At 42.2% G+C, this 15,460-nt stretch overlaps 1 protein-coding gene across 8 annotated transcripts in view; it reads left to right on the top strand.

Annotated features, from left to right (window-relative positions):
• The window catches only part of EYA2 (EYA transcriptional coactivator and phosphatase 2), a 172,817-nt gene that overhangs the window by 80,316 nt on the left and 77,041 nt on the right, over nt 1-15,460 (top strand). The window lies entirely within an intron of this gene.

The following is a 15,460-nucleotide window of genomic DNA, read 5'->3' as shown; positions in this document are numbered from 1 at the left end:
GAAAAAAGGAGAGGGGAAATATGCATTACAGTTTGGGTAATGCAGTAGCTCTAATAATCTGGATCTAAAGGTACTTGCCCAGAAAACATTGCAGGAAGTGATGATTGGATCTAATGTATTGGCAGCTGGAGAGCGGAAATATACCGCAATAATTTCACTTTCGTGTATCGGTGCACGGTTGCTTTTTACAGCGAAGGACATAATGTGTAGGGACTAATTAGTTTGTTATTGATATAAAGTGAGTCATGTTACTCTACACGTGAAGTAATCTTAAATATTCAAGGACATTTCATTTTTACTGAGGGTACTGGACCAATCTGAGCCCAATAAGACTGAATGGGGCAGGATGAAAAAAATATTTCCCCTCCTTATCTTGAATTTTGTCGTTCCCTAGACTTCTGTGCCTTTCTATTTTAAAATGACAGCGATTTCTCTGTGAGGTGTGGAATTGTGGCTAGATGAAACTAATAAATATACTAAGCATGTTGAGAGGAGTTGTGATCTATATGCGAAATGTTCTACTGTTTCTTGTAATGTGCAAGCCTCAAAAAGCCAAGGGTGCAGGCTCTGGGAGGTGGAGTCACAGAAGAGAAAGGACAAGCGGCAGAGAGTCAGAGAAACTGGTCCAGGATTCAACTGGGGGATGGAGAACAAAATACAAGCAATGATAATGCTTTGCACTTATCTTTCCTCTCTATCTGAGAGTCTCAACATGTTTTAGAAACTAAATCACAAAAAGATTATGTGACTTGCCCAAGGTCTTATAATGAGTTGGTGTTGAAGGGGAAAGAAAACCTGTCTTCTGCCTTTCAGTCCTTCCTTTTCATCTCTAGACCATGGCCCAGTTGTGACCACCGTTCTCTTTTCTGTTTATGTCTAAGCTCCCACAGACATGCTGCAAAGAAAGAGGAAGGAAATTGTTTGTTTTCCTGCCCATTGTGAAGGGGTGCATGGATATACTAAACAGAACTTGTTTTGCTCTGTTTGTTTTTAAATGTAAAAAAATCAAACCCTAAATAGATACATGCCCATACAATAGATTTAAAAAATCAGATACAGCAATGATCCATTGGAAGTTTGGGAGGGAGAGATGATCCTGGGCTGAGATGTCATATGCTAATCTTATCAACACCAGTTTTCATTGTAGGATGCTACTATACCCATTAGAAAATGTGGACCAGCAGAAATTGATGAATTCATTATGACAGTAGCCCTGATAAGACATAGGGAGCTCAAGCAGAACTGGCTGTAAACATTAACCTTATCTAGTATTTGGCTCAGAGCACACTGAATCTGTGGAAAGATTCCCATTAACTTAAGTGAACTCTGGAACAGGTTCCTACTGGGGCATTTACAGGAGTCTGGAGTGGTTTTATCAATTGCTAATCAACTCCCGGAAGCTATATATTATTTATCCTGCCCTGAAATGCTCAGGATTATTCCTCTTTGTCCCTGTCTCTGGAATAATTGTTGCTTCCAGTTTCTCCTTTCTACCTTTGTGTCTTACAGTAACTCTCAGCAATAAGCACAGTGTTCTACAGTATGGTCCATTCTTTCTGTGCATCATTGGAAAAGCATCCATTTGTTCTTGCCATCAGCTCTAGGCACGGGAATGTCATGGTGGGCTGAATGTATTTTCCTCTGTATCGGGAAATACTAGGCCTGATGTCTCTTGCAGCGGTAGCAGCTGTACTATTTCCCAATTAACTTCAGTGAGATTGAGTGCTAATGGCTGTAAAACTGCTATTGACAAAGTACAGGCATTCTCCATTGGTGTCTTGTAAGACTGGTCTATTCCTGCCCCCTTTTTGTTTCCTCAGACCTTTTAGAGAGTCTGGGCATGTGCTTTGTGTTAGCTACAAAAATCTGAGTTGCTTTGGAAGGTACTCATTACTCATTTGGGCTTGAAATTTTTGATGGTGGCCTACCAGCTTTGTATAGCAACTCTTGCGCTCTGTCATGTATAAATGTAAACACTGATGCTACAGCTAAAAAACTACTAGCACAGGCAGGCAGTGTACATTATACTTAAAATGGACCGGAAAGAACTTCATGCTTGGCTGCACACACAGAAGCCTTTCACTGTGTCAATACAATACAGGTTCACAGGGCTTTTTGGTGTCCACGGTTGGGCAGTTTCAGGAATCCCCTCTAAGCCACTTTTGTTTTTAAAGAAAGCAAACCAAAAATAATTTTTACAGTGGTAGGTGTTTGGTCCCAAGAAAAAATTGTCTAGGAATAAATAAGCTGTTTCCTGTAGTAAACAAACATTTCCCCCTGTCCTAGCTGCTCAGGAGCACGTGAGTTTTACCCACTCTCTGACTCTAAAGTTTATTTACTTTTCCTGAGTGCTGGTGAAAGGTTTGACTGAGATGCTCCAAGCCTTCCTGCCCCAAATGCTACTAAGGAATGTGTATTCCAAGCTTTCCCACGCTAGTGCACCTGGGAGGGGGCAGGGGCTGATCGTTTTTTCTCCCCCACATTAACAAGTGACTTTCCATGCTTACTCTGTCTCCATGATCTTATTGGACCTCGGCCCAGTTCAGATCAGTCCTGCTGGTCAGCCTGCTGTTGAGCCCACAAAGTGACTCAAGGTGATGGGCTAAAACAGCTGAAAGCACAAGTTATTTATTTGTGTATTATTGAGCCAAAGCTCTGGAGGACTTAAAGTCAAACTCCTAACACTGCATCAAGGCCTGAGCATTTTACATGATTTTAAAAGGAAAAAGAGATCTTTGACAGACACTGATACACGCATAGTCATAACTGGGGAAAGCACCTACATCACCCGTGTTTGACAGTTTTGCATTTTCCTGTGTGACAAAAATAGTTCTTCTGGGTAAAGCTGTAAAATTACTGACAATTATTATAGTGCGAATAGGTAAATGAATGAACTTCGCCTGTGTTTGCCCGCATTTAGTGCTGACTTCCCTTTAATATTTTAGCAAATGTGTTTACAGCCAGGAGTGTTTGCTGAAACCGCAATTTTGAAAGCAAATCCTGCAGAATAGTCAAATTCACACCATAACCCTGGCTTTAAGTCTTACCTGCCTCTAGCCAGGGAATAGGAGCATAGCATGGATGGACTGAGCCTAAAAAGACTGTAAAAATGTCATCATGGGCTCCACGTCCAGTGTCTTACCGAGACTCTAGATCACAATTTCTCAGGTCCGGAGTTAAAATGTAGGATTTGCCCCCCCACCCCACCCCAATGCCAGCACAGCCTGAGCTTGAGATAATGAGAGTCAAGGCAGCCAGGATCTCACCTCCTTGTCCATCATTTTAAGTAGTAAGGATTTGATCTCCCTTACACCTGTGCAATCTCATCAGACATTGTAATAGGGCAGAATTTTACTTCTCAGCTGGAACTCCACATGCCAATTGTGTGTGGCATGTGCTAACAGAAGTAAAAAAGTAATTTTGATCCCTGCATCACAGAATAAGCAGATGCTATTTTGCAGACATGGTGGGGAAATAATGAAATAGAACAGGCATGCCCAGCTCCTGATATGAAAATAAGCCCAGTATGGTGCCAGGCAGTATCCCTATGCTAAATATGTGATACAGTGTAACACATGTATGTATAATGGGATAAGACTGACTAGTTTCACATCTTGCAAACATATGGCATGAAATGAAATACACAACAAAGATATTTTAAACTGAAATGTCTTTTAATTGAATTGCACTGTAGTAAAATAAGTTTTTAGTGCATGAGAAATCTTTGAATAATATGGATACAGTGTGAACCCTGGTAGTTGGTCTAAAATAATGTATTTGTGTAAATGGCGTATAACATTATATACAACATATATATATGTGAAAATAAAATGTTTTTTAGTATGAAGGGTATTCAAGAACACACTGATAGGAAAATGGGAGAGACAAGGCTAGATATGTGACTGATTTGGGGGTTCCCAGTGCTTTCAAGGCAATTTCAGTTGAAAAGAGGAGGAAGCAGCTTGCTTTAGACCTTCTAGTAATGTGCCCTAGTGCTCAGTAGTTGAAATCCCTAATTAAGGGGTTTGTGTATGAGGGAAACATGGCCTCAGGCCTCCCTCAGTGGTCCTGCATCTAGGCACACACCTTCAGTCCTGACTTCCAGAAAGATTAAAGAGACACAGTTGAGTGGCTAATCCCTTTTATTGGAACAACTTCTGTTGGCTGGGGAGATGCGCTTTCCAGCCTTTCCCAGAAAGATGACATGCTAGACTGGGTAATACAGCAGAGATATTGCTCCCTTTTAACAAACTTGTTTCTAGGCTCTAATCTTCAGACTCTTCAGAACAATGATGTGCTAGTTTGCGTGTGAAATTATTTATCTACCACTGACAACATGATACAAGACTCAGACTGAGTTCAGCCCATGCCCTAAACAATTTAAAAGGACAGTTACCAAAACTGAGTGTAACTCTGCAGCTCTGAGATGCGGGGAGGATGTGCCGGGCTCTGGGCAGCATGCAGGATAGGCTGTCCCAGCCCTGCCCCTTATGCCCAAGGTCCTGCCTTTTCCAGGGAGGAGCAGAGCTGGCTCCTCCCCCACATTGCCCAAGGACCCTTGGAAGCTGTCGGCCGCACTGCCTGGAACTGTGTTAATTGCACATGCAAATCAGGCTCACAGTAGAGCATGCATTTAGGCTTCTACTGTAACCAATAAATAAATGAATTTATATTAAAAAAAATCTGACCTTCAAAGTTTCATTAACAAGGGAGGGAAAAAATAGATTAATGTTCCACCAGTCTTAGCAGAGAGAATTAAAATAGTCTCTCTCCCTCACAGGCATTTCTTTGTCTATTTTCTTGTCGCCATTAGAGCTAACCAAAAATATTTGCTTGCTTGCTTGCGTGCTTACTTACTGAAATGCAAGATTTCGGTAGATTTTCGAGGCAGGTTAGAATCTGGGAGAAAATTTTCCATTACTTTTATTTTATTTTTTTTTTTTTTACATCCCTGTTTTGAAATTCGTACTTGGACAAAATGGTTAAAAGATTGAAACTTGGAAAATGTTGAGCAGGTCTTAGATCCATTTTGTTATAGGACCCATCCCCACATCTGACGCTCGTCAAGGTAACTGGCATCCAATATGTGAGGGCAGTCCATCTTAGTAATACTGTCACTCCATGCTGCACCCATCTTTATCCCCTGTATTGATTAGTGTTGTCTGTCCCTTCTCATTTCCATCTCCCTGGCCATCCCCTTTCTACTGTCTGACTGTTCTTTTAGTACCACCTTTTGTTTTGCTGGGTCCTGCTGCTTCCAGGGCCCGTGCATGCCTATGGCTGTATATGTGAGAGAGAAAGGAACTCTGTGTCCAGTTTTGCCTCAGTTACACTGGATTTTGACACTAGCAGGGCTGACTTCATTGGAGTGATGCTAGTGTCAAAATTTTCTGACTTCCATGGAGTTTCCTGTGGATTTACATAAATGTAATGGAAGAGGATCTGGTCCTTCATAAAAGCAAAACTGTCACTCTTTTTTTTCTTCAGAGACCGCCTCCAATGAGACAAGATCATCATTTGATCAACCGATTTGGAATATTGAGACTGTTCCAGCAGCCATGCTGGCTGAGGGCTTGTTTACACTGTCACTTTACTGCACTGTCATCTTCTCTGCGGTATGCAAAATCACGCCTGGGGGCAGCAAGTTACAGCGCTGTAAAGTGTCAGTATAGACGGGCTCCCAGCGCTGTTACCTTCTTCCCTCGCAGAGGTGGTTTACTTACCCTTGGTCTCTCCCACTGCTGGTGCCATGACCACACTGCTGCATTAAAGTGCTGCTGTGTCAGCACTTCAAACTCCTCAGTGTAGACAAAGCCAACATACAGTGCATTAGTTGCATATTAACAGCAATATGGACCAGACTTCAGGGCATTTCCTCTGGATTAGTGAGTGGGTGTGGTCCCTTAATTGCACCTCAAGACATCTCCAGGCTGATCCTTAATCCCCAGGAAGTGCTCTGCTCTTCATTATTATTGCGTAAACAACTGCTGGTTTGAAACTATGTGCTAATGAAATCACACAACGCTTACCCTGCTGCCAAAGATAATTCCAAATGCTTTATTTGGGCAGGAAAGTGTGTACATATAAATAACAAAAAATTACAAATCCCTTTAGCCACAGAATACTTTGTATATTATGAAGAAAAGTGTGGTTACATAACTATGATAACTTGTCTTTGTCAAGAGATTGCAAGGCAGTATGGAGTTCTGTGCATGTAGATTAGGGGCCAAAGATCTATAAATGGGAATTCTTTGTGATTGTGGAGACTGTATCTTCCTTTGTACAGTTAGCAGATGTCATAATGAATTAACGGATAAGTAGATTTCATGTTGCCAGTGATGCTTGCGTTGGATTTAACTGCATAGATTACCTACATTTGTGATCTGAAATATTGACCTATTTTAAATCCCTCCTCAGTAAACTCTGTATATGTATTAGGTAGTCAGATGTGGGTTTTCTAATGAAGGGAACATGTTTAGCTCATGATTTAGATACGACAAGTAATAATTTCTACATTTTACATATTTAAATTGCTAGTGATCTTACACAACACATGCACTTGCCCATGTACAAAATAGGTGCTTGTGGACCCACGTAACACATGATTCGTGGTGTGCAAAGGTGTTTACCAAGGAGAAGCTGAGTGCTAGTGGTTGCAAATCTAGCATCTTTAGTGCTTAGTGATGAAATGTACAAGTATCTGTTGAGGTAATTTCAGCTCACACTTGAATAATGTGAGTTATGCTGTAGGATGCAGACCATAAATCCATCTGAAGTCTCACAAAATGAAAGGGAGGGAGAAAATGTTCTCAGCAAACTGTCACTGAGATGCTTTAGCTTCATAAAATTAAAACCTCCCTAGAAAAAGCACATCTCCCTAGCCACCAGCAAATGAGTAGCGCCTTTCAAGTCTTCTGCTGTACCAGCTGGTTCGCATTAGTCACAGTCTAAGGCTATGGCGGCAGAGCTCTGCCCCATATCGCAGTGAGTTCAGCGGGGAGAGGCCTTTCATCAGAAGGGGTCAGACCTCACTTTTACAGTATAAATACAAGTTCCCCTAGACGAGCATCCCAGTCACCCTTTCAAACATTTCAAAACACCAAAGGCTGGCCATGTTAAATTTACTTTGCTTTAAAACCAGGCATTTTTGTGGTGGGGGCAGGGGGGCACAGAGAGGGGAGAGAGAGATAAAGTAATCCCTCAATTTATAAGGAGGTTGCACTCTGGGCAACCTCAGTGTAAATCAAATTTTGCATAAATTGGGGGGGTTGGTTGGGAGAGCAGACAGCTGGGGGAAATGTGCGGGGGCAGCCACACACCCCAAGCTTCTCCCAGCTGCGGGGGGGAGGGGGACGCACAGCTGCTTGCACCATGGTTTCTCCCAGCTGAGAGAAACCCTGCCACAAGCATGTGTGCACCCATCAGGCTCTCCTAGCTGAGGGAGTCAGGGGCTGGAAGTGGCGGGGTAGTGTCAGTTTCGGTTTGCATTTAACTCACGTTAACACGAGTTAAGCACAAATCGAAATCACGCTTCTCGAAGGTTTACTGTAATGACCGTGCTGCAGTCTATGTTGCAAAGGGATCTGTGCTACTGCTACGTGGGGAGAAAACCTGACTTTAGCTCTGCCGTGGTTTGCTGCTCTAGACAAACTGTTGTTGACTCTTACATTCAGATGCCTGGGTTTTGTTGTTGTGCTGCAACTTGGCCAAAAATAATGTACTCTTAAGCCTTTATTCAATGAGGTCTTTGTGAACTTGGGAGGGGGATGTGAGTGTGTATAGAGGGAACAGGAAAAGACAGACACACAGATGGGTGATCGTAATTTGGGATGGCTCTAAAAATGAGATACTAATTTTAAATGATGGTTTGGAACACTCATTCTGCCTGGTCCAGCTAGTGGCTGGAAGGATGAACTGTGATGGGCTCTAGGGCTGGTGGACACGACTTCAGGTTTGCGATTGAATGGGAGCAGATTTTCAAGGCTTGATAGAGAACAGCGAAACCGCATTGTCTAAAAGTAAATTAAATTAAAAACTAGTGTTTTGTAGCATCCTTGAATTTCTACAACCAAAAATAAGCATAAATTTTGAAGATGAATATTTCCTTCCAGAAGTAGCTGAAGTATGTACCATCCATTGAAATGTTCAAGAGAAGATAAGCGGAAGCTCTCCAGAGACGAGGCTTGGGGAGTATTCTTCCAAATTTATCTATCTATGAATGGCTGTCGTCGTCGTATTGCCTGTAGACTGAGTAAGAGGCAACAAAAATGGAAATTCACTGAGCTTGATTCTTAATGCTTCAAAAAGATCTACACTCCTCTCTAACATGATGAGAGGCCTTTCTAGAAGATATGCTCTAGTCAAACACGTTGTTTGCCTCAGTATAGGAGTAGCTGGATGAAATTCTGTCCTGTGTTATACTGGAAGTTTGTCTAGATGATCTGATAGTTCTTTCTGGCCTTAAAATTTGAGCAATTATGGAAAATCTAGCTTGCTGGCTGAGAAGCAGACAGTGGAGCAGAATGGTAATGTTAGTGGAGCCGTATTTGATAACTGGACTTGCTGAGTGCAAGTCCTGCATGTTATCTGCGATGAGATTAATTAGGATCATTGTAGGCTTTGGGCAGCAGCTCTGTTGAAAGATAGGAGGAACCAGCTGCTGGCTGAGCAGTAAGACCCATCCAAAACGAATTTCAGCTGGAAATTGCTCTTTGTACATCTTCTGATGTAAGGCCCATATTTGCAAAAGACATCCTTCAGTCTTTTTGCTGGCATGTTTTACTATAGAAAACTTTCACTTGCCAACTTAATAAATATGCTGTGGAATTCTGTGAAAATATACAACATGGATTCAATAAATTGTTGGAACAAAAGGTGGATTCTTTATTGAATTAAGGGATTTTTCTCTTGGAGAACCCTCCAAAAGATATTTTTGCTTATCACAAACTTCTAATCTTTCTAGATATTTATAATCCTGTTTCGTATTCCATTGTGTGTCTCACTCACTGGGCAATTGGAAAAGCTGTTCTGACAATATACAAATAGAATTCAAAAGTCTGTCCATCCTCCATGACTTAGGCATTAGTGTATACTGAGAAACAAGATATTTAAAAAAAAAAAAAAAAAGCTGAATCCTGAGATGGAAATAATAGAATTTCACTGTATAAAAATGAAGCTCAACTAGATGTAGTAACTCTTTGTACAATACTTCTCCTGTATTAATTTCAATTAAAAAATGCCTGCCTTTCTCTGAGCAAGACAATTTGTAGCTGTCAGTATTAGCACATGAGCCATTCCCTCATTTCCAAGCAGAAGTTGGGTCACCACCGGTCCAAACGGTTACTTTTATTCTTGAAAACAGAAAGGCTTGATCTGATACTCTGTAGCTCTGCAATCATTGTGCACAAGTTCATCTGCAATCAGAATTCCTTCATGCATATTCTTGATGTTGACTTTAATCTATATTAAGATTTAAAATATGGGTGATGGTGTCTGCTTTTCAGGGGATGGGAAGGATTGGTTTTGCTGTGGGAAAATGGTGTTTGGTTTTTTGCAACAGAATATGTTGCATACCAAAAAATAACTTAGTGGGAGTGGAGAAGAAGAAAGATAATGAAGGTAAGAAAGCTTTTATTGGTTACTCAACTTTATTTTAGCTTGCACAGTATATTCTAAGAGTTACACAAGGCTCACTGAATACTTGATTTGGAACTTGGAACCCTAAGAATGCTTTCACGACAATGTTTATCAAGTAAATGGGATTTTAATGTAGTCTAGATAAAATTATATACAAAAATACATTAAAAACGTTACATTTGAAAGGTCAACTACTCTAGGAATTGTTTGAATGTAATTCCAGATTTCAGTTGTCTGTGTAACCTGGATTCTTCCTTCTTGTGCATCTGTCCATTCTATGCACTGACTGAGGGAGGAAATCATGTGAGGGAAAAGTGTGATCATGTGGTTGAAGGCTATCACACTGAGTCTGGACAAGGAGGCACAACCTGAGTTTGCACAGACAAGTAAATCTACCATTTCCTAGCTTCCAAATGCTACAACCTAAACAATGTTCTATTAGCTCTTCTTCTTTTTTTTTAAAGCAATTTAATTTTTGGGAGTGTTTTTAAAGAAAAAAGATAGAAATTATGTCAACTAAATTATGCAGTTTCTAAACCAAAGGTTGGACAAAATCTTAGTGGAAACCCTATGTGGCTATTTTAAACTGGTTATATTAAAGAGGGTATGCTGTAAGAGGTGTATGGTAGTGCTGCATTCATTGTGCTCCTGGGATACCAGCCTGTTTTATCAGAAGCTGCTGCAATAAGATGCCATCAGTGCTGTTGTGCCACTCTTTCCAGGTGGTTTGTTTTACAGTGTGCTCTTCTCAGTAGTATTCAAGCCCTTCCAGATGGAAATACATGGCAGGCTGTTTGCTGGAAGGGATCATTATGCTTAATGGCAAACAGTTGAGCTGTATAACACAGTATACATATGGGCTGAGTTTATCTTCTTTAGAAGGTCAGAGTCTTACTTGAAATACCTTCATAGATGACAGCAATGTAACATATTATGAGGTCCTTTCCCAATAAACACAGACAGATGTCATAGTATTTGGATTCTTACAAGGTACTGGAGTATTGTTGGTGGGATGTCATTTTGATTGGTGGTTAACCTGTATCTAACGAAGAATCAGCTTGGAGAAGGTGGTATTTACTGCAGGAAACATTAGCTTGTCAGAGAGGTAAAATGCTGCCAAAACCCTTCTGAATCTCTGCCAAAGTCGCCAGCCGTATGTTGGCTATTGACTGGAGTTATGCAGATATTATTGGGAGATAGGCTAGTACTTTTCCTTGCATCACTGACTGCCAACACTCTGCCCAGTGGTGGCAACTGCTTTTAATGTAAGTCTGAACAGTATGTTGGATGTAAAACAGCACATGCCACATTGGGCAGGATTATAAAACCCAATGTGTCATTATTGCATAGGGCATTTAATTTATTAATATTAAGAGATGATCAAAAATCCTTTCAGAGATCTTTCATTGGATGGATCATCTGTGAACTGGAAGAAGTGGTGGATGCTCATTTTCTTACATCCTTTCAACCACTTCTGTAAGTTTTTACCAGCGTAACATCACCCACCTCTTAAGGCAACTACAGGTAGTCTAAATTTTGTTCGCCCCTTGGGTCTTCCTGGACTCCTCACTACTACCATATAACAAAATCGTTAAGTCCATGAAAAATTCCCCATCTCACACTTACTATCTCTTCAGACTTGGGCATCAACATTTTTATGACACTTGAATGTACGCTGGTTTCTGGAACAAAATCATGACCTAGAAGAAGTTCCTCTTAGTTTCAGGAGTAGCAGCTCATGTAATTGCCAATAGAGCCCACTGAGAGAACATCTCCTTGGTGCTCTTCTCCCTATGCTGGTCCCCACTGACTGTCAAGTTCAAGGTTATAGCGCTAATCATCAGAACCCTCTGTGGGACTGCTCCACATTACCCAACAAGTCACCTCATACTCCACAACTACAGCATCCCATGACAGTTGTATTCTCCTGGAGCATTGGATCTCTCAGCAGCAGGAGCGAGCCTTGTTATATGCGAACACAGAGATTTGTGAGTAGTGCCTGGATGGTAACTAACTCCCTAAAACACTGAGAACAGCCGTCAATCTCATGACCATCAATGCAAAACTGGCTGTATCACACTTACTATCCTGAGTGGAAAGGAGATGGGGAAAAAACCTCACTCTTGAGGAGATCGGATGAGAAGAGAAATTGAGAACTTTCTGCCATCTAACACATAGAATTTGTGAAGCATTCCAGCACACCTATAGGCATTGTGTAAAAGATGGCAGTTTACTGTGGTTTTGGATTCTGAGAAGCTATTGGCTGTAAGTTGGTGAAGAGTAGGCACAAGCAAGAAGAATGGAGATGTTTTGTAAGTGGAGAAATCATAGGAAAACAGCTGAAATAGAACTTACTGCAGAAGGATATACAACCATTCAGGCATATTTGCAGAATGAACGATGAATGAAAAATCAAGAGCCTTGTATTCGGCATAATGGACAGTTCGAACAGGAGAGGCAAACCCCACAGAGAATGGGCAGATGATATAGGAAATTGGTGCAGAGCTAGTGTACAGAAACTAAGCCCCTTGCACTGGACAGGGAAAGATGGAAGGGAGTAGTGAGAGAGGCATCAGACGCCCATGGGTGGTGGTGGTGGTGATGATTGCTGGTGACTTTATTGAAACTGAAATTTAGAGTGATGCTGTGGTAAATCAGGTCCATTTTTCTCCACAGGGATGCAGTGCAGGGCATCCAAAGAGGCCCAGTACAGCACAAGACTTGTATGAGCAGGGTCGATTGACAGCCTGTCTGAAAACTTCTCATGCGCAATGGGACTTACCAATCCATTTATGGCTGAAAGAGAAAGCTGAAGGGACTTAATTTTTCTTCTTTTTCAAGTTCACAGCGGCCAAGTTTTCTCCAGATTAATATGGGACATTTTGCGCCTGTTTGTTTGCAGGCAGGCAAATTAGCTCATTCACACTTGCTTGTTTGTACATGCCATAAACTTCAGCTTAAGGTCATAGTGGCCTGCTCCAGATGCTGGTGGGAGAAGGACAAAAGCTGGCAGTTGTGGCAAGTGCTGAAGGATGTCTGGTGAGTAGGTGGCATTGGCGAGAGCTTTCAGAGTAGAGGAGAGTACTAGAGTGGCTGGAATTGTGGTCATGTCCATGAGGGGTGGCAGACAGCACAGGGTAGTTAGGTTTGCAGGGGAAACTGCATTTGTGACTGTCAGGAGTGCTGGGGAAGGGCAGACAAGCAGTAGCTGGGAGCAGAGATTGTGGGAGGGAGAAGCTGTGCATAGTTACGTTTGGGAGGTCATTAGGGGAAGCTGGGAAGAGGTAATTGGGGCTTGCCGGGGCGTCTTGGGTGGCAGCTGGATGTCTGGGTGAGAAGTTGGGGACAGCTGGGTCTGTGGGGGTACCAGGGAATATGGGGATAGTTGGGTGGCATGGCTGTGGGCTGAATGAAATCTGGGACCAGCTGAAGCAGGCAAATTGGTTGCTGTAGGAGGGAGTCTGGGGCCAGTACTGGGTCCCCCTCACCACCTGTCCCTGCCTCCAGTTGTTGCTCCAGCCACTTGGCTGCCCTCCCAGCTGCTCCCCTCCCCTTGTTCCTTGCAAGGGGGCACAGTAAGACAAAAGCCACTTGTGTGCCAGCAACTCAGCAGGTGCCTCAGCAGCCCTGAATGTAGACCATTCCTACAGTCCCACTGCACACATGACATTCAGTCTGTGGGAATGTGTGGGGAGGTCTGCAGGCATGAGTGGCACATGAGGTATGGGACACCTGGCAGGCTTGCAAGCTGCCCTGTCCGCTGGGGACTTGAATGCTGCTCAGCATGACGGCTTTCTCCAAGAGTTACTTGCATGAAATTGTATCTGCACAGGGCAAACATTTTAAAAATCTATTTTAATTTTTTTTAAAAAGTGGAAGGAATAGGGGAAGGGATCTGTTTACTCTGACAGATAATCTATAACATGAACAAACTCATTAAAGTTTCACTTGCAGTGTTGCCCTTGTACACTGCCCATGTATCCCGCTTCTCCCCATAACAAGACAGTATGACATGGGATCTAGGGAGAGTGTTTTACAGAGCATGCACAGCTGTTGTATGGTGCCTTTGCCTTTGTGTGTGCTTGTGGTACATGTACTCAATAGGAACATTTACTGCCCAATATGTCTGAGGAACTGCCCTCCTCTAGAATCCAGATTGTTTTATTATCAGCTAAACATTTTTTAAGCAACCTGTGAAGGAGGGCATTGTGGCATTTATCAACTGATTTGATGGAACACAGATGTGAGGTATCTTATGGAGAAGATGCCAAGGGATAGAGCCTAGGCTGTGTTTCTGATTTAAAACTGGGGAGTTTGCATGCAAGCTGGGTGACGGAGGCCCAGAAACACAGGTAAACGTTGCTCATTCAGACATCCGTGATACAGTAAAAGTATCCATTAGGCAAGAGAGAAATGCTGCAAACTAGAGGGAAATGATGAATCAGTGTGTACTTAATTTTTCATTTTTGAGTGTTCTGACATGGACGTATTATTAGGAATGGTTGGTTGAAGATTTTTGGTGTGCAACATGATTTTCTGTATAACTACCTTTCTTTCACCCTTTAACAATCCTAGACCTCAGTAGAACAGGTACTGGAGGACTAAGATGTTTTAATACAACTTCTGAAAGCACCTCTTTCTGGTACTTCCTGTGGATGGACTAGAGCTACAGCATTGAATCAAGCTTCACTGTGTCACCATTTGGGAGACTTCGGCTCTTGGTTTTTTGTACAACCCATCTTGGTTACTTTCACATATATTATCAAAGATAATCCAGTTGCCATTAGCTCAGGGTTGGGATACTGTGCTTACCCATGAGGAGCATCTGAAAGCGAGAGCCCTACACAACACGGCAGCATCAGTTCAGAGACAGGAGAGCTCAAGTGTTCCAAATATAGGCACATCCCAAGGACTCCAGGGAACCCCACCCCACCCATTACTAAACTTTTCAGAAGCTGCTTGAGCCCGTTGCTGGTTATCAAAGCACATCCTACTCCCTGGGAAACAGTTTGGCATAAATGAACAGAGGGCAGAAAATGAGGAAGGGAAGAGAGGTGCTTGATAATGACTGAGTGAAGGGATCTCTATTCTACAGTGTCACTATTCAAACTTGATGAGAATTTTCTGCCTTCTTATTTTTCTGGAAAACAAAGTTTCCCCAAAATCAAAACTATTTGCAGCATTTTTTTTATTTTAATGTTTTTATTCAGTTTTCAGTCAGGACAAACTGAAACAATATTTGGGGTTGTAACAGAGAGGAAGCCGTGCTAGTCTATACACTATCAAAACAAAAAGCAGTCAAGTAGCACTTTAAAGACTAGCCAAATGGTTTATTAAGTGAGCTTTCGTGGGACAGACCCACTTCTTCAGACCATAGCCAGACCAGAACAGTCTGTTCTAATCTGGCTATGGTCTGAAGAAGTGGGTCTGTCCCACGAAAGCTCACCTAATAAACTATTTGGCTAGTCTTTAAAGTGCTACTTGACTGCTTTTTGTTTTAATATTTGGGGTTGGGTGTGTGTTCTTCTGAATGGTTGCAGTGCCTTGTGTCTGCTGCCTTTTGTCTCCCAATTGGGCTGGGCTCTCTGGACCAGACTCTATCTTCTATGCATAGCACAACAGTGTGACCAGAGCAAAAACCACCCAAAACCCCCCAGTCCTGGGACATTGTAATCTGACTGGGGAACTCGGCCTATAGCAGAGAATGGGAGCAGGAGTCGCTTGAACTGCAGCTCCCATGAGGTACCGTGGCGGCTTAGAAGAAAACAGTAACGTTGAACCAGGCTGAAATGAAATGTGTGTGTGTGTGTCTTAGTCCAAATCT

Source organism: Carettochelys insculpta, chromosome 17, assembly GCF_033958435.1.
Source record: "Carettochelys insculpta isolate YL-2023 chromosome 17, ASM3395843v1, whole genome shotgun sequence".
NCBI lineage: Eukaryota > Metazoa > Chordata > Testudines > Carettochelyidae > Carettochelys > Carettochelys insculpta.
The sequence above is the reverse complement of the archived record's forward strand: the minus strand, read 5'-3'. Positions and strand labels throughout refer to the sequence as shown.